Here is a 5,707-nt window from a genome sequence, read left to right as displayed (position 1 = left end):
CTCCAATGAAAGTCCCCTGCACGTGCTGCAACAAACAGAGATATGGGATCCTGCCCATTAGCAGCATAGGGAATGTCAGGAGGTACTTCAGCATTGGCAATCCCAATGTTGTTTACTGTAAGGATGATCATCAATCGCTTGCCATCAGCAGTTGGAGCGAGGAACCACGCGTACTGCTGATCATCCACCACCGGTGGCGGGATTACGAACATGGACATCGGGTTTTCTGCAATATTAGAAATGGAGACGAATAGGGTGTTACTGGCAACCATATTCAAACAGCAGCACTGTTCATCATTCATGCTCACAGTATAAATATGACTATGTAAGCTAAGGACATTGGTCATTCATGTGTTCAAATCGAGTGTCCAATATATCAGTTATACTGCATGCATCCCACGAAACTAGTCTTAACTTCGCCAAAACTAGACACTAGTTTTGGCATACACAGTTATATACTACCTCTGTCCCACCGAAAGTGTCTGAGATTTGTCCAAATTCAGATGTATCTAGACAGTGAAAGCATATAGATACATTCAAATTTTGACAAATATATCATCTTAAGTTTAAGTCCTGTGTTGTAGTTAATTCCCTTTGTCTTAAGTGATCCAACGGTGTATATGATTAGATATTTGTATACAATATAGGAGTACAGACAATCTACCAGTTGGTCCAGTTTTAAACTGAGTATAGAGCTTCAATCATGACCCTTGGAGTGCTAAATCTAACGGTGCACAACAGCAGGATTCTCTGTGAAGAGTGCACATAGCTAACTCTACAATATTTTAGAACCATCACGTGAGCCTTGGGTCTACCCCAAAAAATGACCAAATATCTGAAACCCCTGAATCATAGGAATAACCCCGTTCAAAGAAATCGCTATTCAGCACTGCTACATGGATCAATGGAAGGTTCTTACGGTCTCAACTCTCAAGGAAACATCAAAGGAAAAGGTAGATAAGAAACGAGTGAGTGTTAGATGTGCACATATTTTTAATTTTTTATTTGTTCCCTTCGTTTGCCGACTGATGGGAAGAAGCATCATTTTTTGTAGGACCACTCTTGTTTTCGTATTTTATATATGCATTGTTGGCAATATTTTCTTTCGAAAACCATGAATATAGCTCGAGCTACATGTAGCATGGTTTTTGAAAATTTTGAGAGCTGCATTTTGAAGTTCCAAAGAAAACGGAGATTAAATACGGGTGTCAACAATGTTGTGTTCTACCAACATTCAAATGTCCAAATCAAAATATCTTATATTTAAGGTTTTGCAACAACAAAAAAATCTGATATATATTTTCCAACATTTTGTAACTTCAAAATCTATCAGATTCTGTCATTTTTGTGCGGCCCGAATATAGGGTATCTCAATTTCAGATTTTACACTCTGGTAGAATAATACATTCTCTACATCTATTTTTTTTAGATTTTTTATATATTCTTTCAAAACTTGCGAAAGGCATGCTATAAATATTCTTTTGATTATCAAACAGAATCTTTAATGGTTTGACGTGCATACATACTAGTAATATAAAAATATAAAAGTGCTCGCCTTGTACACATTTTGTTGATTTTTTGGAATGAATACAACATTCAATTTTGTAGATAGAGTACTAAACATTTCATGGGAAACTTAAAGCAGCTTGCCAAACAAAGGCTAATAGAAAAAAATAGAGGTATGATAGGCATAACATCCACGATAGGGTTGAAATATGCATAAGCTTCGGGCAATTTGGCAAAGAAAAATCTAGCCGGATAAAGAACAGAATTATAGAAGGTACAGGTTAAACTAAGTAAATTAGGCATAACAAGTATTTCATTCTTGTTTAGTAAATAATTGGATTTTGATTGAGTTACTTTTCTAAGGGAAAAAGGAGAAGGCAGATATTCAAGACACTTTTGGTGGGACGGAGGGAGTAAATCAAAAGTAAGAAATAGTTATAACATGTTTCATGAGATGGAGTACTAAATAACGGCCATATGCATCTCTTCGATGCAGAGGCCGGGGTACCTCGCCCTCTATTTCGAGCAAAAATCAACTAGTTATATGAAACAATGGGTGTAAAAGTTAATCAAGAAGGGTGCCTTCATTAATTGTGCTACGTTAACATTTGAGATACTTGTTAATTACATCCATATTCTGCAGTGGATAGAGTTACTAATTCAGGATTGCATTCACATACGGAGTATACTATGTTTGCTGATGACTGATTAGTACTAATTCGTTGCAAGCAACGGTTCATTCATATTCAGATAAAGGATGTGATCGTTAAGTCATATACTTATGAAAGTCCTTATGCATCTCTCTGATGCAGATGGCGGGGGTCTCTCGTCCTCCTTTTGGAGCAAAAATCAATTAGTTATATATGAAACAATGGGTGTAAAAGGTTATCAAAAAGGGTGCCTTCATAGTGCTACCTTATCTTTTGAGATACTGGTTAATTACATCCATATTCTGCAGTGGCGTAGAATTACTAATTCAGGAATGCAATCACATACTGAGCATACTATGTTTGTTGGTGACTAATTAGTACTAATTCATTGCAAGCAACGGTTCATTCATATTCAGCAAAAGGCGGTGTGATCATTAAGTCATTTATGAAAGGTAAAATATAAACAAGGTAGTTCATGAATAACTTCATTGATTAAGGCAGTGTATCATGCAATGCAACATAAGGACTGAAAAAATACCATTTGGGGTGTCCCAGCAGTACGTCCAGCCCCTAATTTCGTCCACCGCAAAAACTTGGCCACCGAGTTCAATGGCATCACAGAAAGCCAGCACAATTTGTTCAGGTGTAGGGTTCTTCAGCATTCTCCAGTCGCCACCCCTTCAAGGTAGAAAATCCTTTTGTTGAACAAGGCGATGAGCTTGTAATCTGCGTACCTCCCACCTTTTGTGGGCACTTGGCAGATTACAATCTTCAACAAATTAATTGCTCGACTCCAGCAAAGATAGTATAACCAATCTTTAGTAGCAGGTTGATATGTAACACCATGACCAATCTTCGGATCAGGTGGGGATGGAAGGGGGATATGTCGCTCGGTGTAGACGTTCACAAGGCACCACTGGCACCCACGATGATCGGCGGCGGCGATCCAGTCGCCGTTCGCGCCAAGCCATTTTCTGTCGTGCATGAACGACAGGTGACAGAACGGCGAGGATGGTCGAGGGGCACCAGGTCGTACACGGTAACATGCAGACGAGATGCTGTCGCCACGAACCAGTGTTCATCGAACCAATAAGCAGGCGGAGGCATCAGCAGGCAGGGTTCATCCCAATGGTGCATCTTACCTTCATCATTGCTGATCTGGTCGTAGAGCTCCCTGGAACATGCGGCAAGTCGGACGGTGTAGGTAACGTCCAGATGCGCAGCGATGAGGTCGATGTTGTCGCCGGTGAGAGCCTCCAAGTGGCCGTCCCCGCCGCCCCGGCAAAGCCTTGAATATTCCATCACGTGAAGATGGATTTAGGTGGATGGCGGATGCAACTGCGCTTGGGGTTTTCGGAGGAGAGGGCGAGCGCTATGGAAGGAACGATGCGCGCCGCTGCCGGCTGGGGTGAGGAGAGAAAGGTATAGTACTAGTGACGCGGCGTGGTGGGGATCGAGATCCTGCGCGTGCGCGTGATTCTGGGAGGGTGAAGAAAAAGATGATAGACATGCAAGGGGCAAAACCTAGGCAGTACTCTAGGCTGCTGCTGCTGCGACTGGGCGCCGATTTGACAGTTGGTAGATCGTAGACTAGCACGCCACCCATCTATAAATTTGTGACGACTTTTGGTGCAGTGATGTCTCGTCACATCAGCTTGAGCAGAAAGTTTTTTTTTACAGTTTCCAATACGATATATTTAGCGCGCCGATAATCGTATTACTCTATGCCAGAGACACGTACCTTAACACGTGGGCAGCATGCAACCGCGCGAGGACCAAAATGAAATTAGAGATGTTTTAGAGCAGAACTTCATTTTCAATGCATTCCTAGCTTGGTTTGGAAACCGGACGGAGCTTCAGTGACTTGATGCTTCCAAGTCTCATTGTGACTAGGTGCCACTATCTACCATCCATTCATGATCCAACGTTCCAAACTATCTGTTATTTCGAAGCTAAAAAAGAAAAACTATTCAGAAAATTTTGAAAAAAATCCAGTAATATGTAGATGCCTTGTTTTAAAATCTACAGTATGAATATTTCATCCCATTCGGACGACTAACTTGTGATTAAATAGCTTCTTACGTATTCGAGCACTAGTTTAAACTAAATATATATTTGCTCACAAACCTATGATTCAAATCGAATGAAACTCCACCAAAATATAAATCAAAATATGCATGATTTACTGCAATGTTGAGCGGATAATTCAATCCCACGAAAAGACAATATGCTCCAAGACCAGTAATCTCTTCCCTAGCTTATCTGAACATAACTGACAGTGTCCTTAGAGAACATCTTGCAGCGTCAGTAAAGCCTCAGGTATGAACAAGAAGCATTTCCATTTACAGATCACGCTAAGAACCACAACCCAGGATCATCCTCATAGCCTATATCATCAAGGTTGCCCTCCAAAATGCTTATGTTTTTGGAAAGTTTTCTTGACGTTAGGGAAGATTCTGAAGGGCTTAGCTTCGCTACAATAGCAACAAATGGAAAATTTTCGCCACTAAAAAGAGTATCCCGCCATTTTAATATACACTTATTAGTAGTTGATCAGTTGTGCATTGCAAAACACAAAGTTCAAATCAAATGTGTAACATACCAACAGAAAGTTAACTCGCAGTTTTACGAGCACATGGCGATATTAAGGTGATGAAGCAATATAAACATCAAAAGAAGAGGCAGAACAAGATCTCCTACTCAGGGGAACTCTTGCTGGACGCCGAGATATAGGTCGCTAGCTGTGCACGGAGATCCTCCTTCTCCTTGATAATCGCCTTAAGGACGGCGGTTTGTCCGCGCATTAGCACCCTCGAGATCTGCCTCTTGAGCTTTAATTTCAACCTCTGTTCCATGAGATACTTGATGAGGTTGCTTCCAGTATCCATCCATGTGACGCTCTTGTTGTTCAGTTCCACCCAGTAGGGGTTCTGCTGCTTAAGCATGTCGACGTATCGCGCAAGATAAAAGGAGATCTCCTTCTCCAACGCCAAAACTCTGTGAAGACGATCACACTCCAGGGTGAGGGAGTGTTCATTCTCCAGCTGGCTGCCTATGTGGGCCTTGTTCTCCTCCTTTTGCTACAACAATCATTGTATGAAAAAAAAAGAAATCAACCCATTCATATATGAGTATTAATTACCCGCAAACAATAGGAGTACTAATTTCTAGCATGGATATTGATAAAGGAATGGACAACACTCGGACGCTCCAAAAATACCACAGGGTTCATCAACACATAATTAATCGGAAAGCAGTGATTACATAAACTATAAAAAAACAAGTGGACAGAGGCATACAGCCTACCTGGCTTGGCCGGGAAACGGGGCCGAACTTAGCTTCGGACGGCCGGACTTGGGGCGCCACCGTCGTTGTGGTTACCGGGGAGACATTTGAACCGCCGGCCCTGTGAGATGTAAATAAATGTAAAAACGGTTAGAAAATAAGAATCAACTGAAGGACACCCCGCTAGAAACTTACCCGGACGAACCCTCGCCCTTGATGGTGGTTTTTGCATCATCATCATTCATCAATGTGACGCTCTGGTTATG

The sequence above is a fragment of the Lolium perenne genome, chromosome 5, assembly GCF_019359855.2.
Source record: "Lolium perenne isolate Kyuss_39 chromosome 5, Kyuss_2.0, whole genome shotgun sequence".
Taxonomy (NCBI): domain Eukaryota; kingdom Viridiplantae; phylum Streptophyta; class Magnoliopsida; order Poales; family Poaceae; genus Lolium; species Lolium perenne.
Note: the sequence above shows the minus strand (reverse complement) of the source record.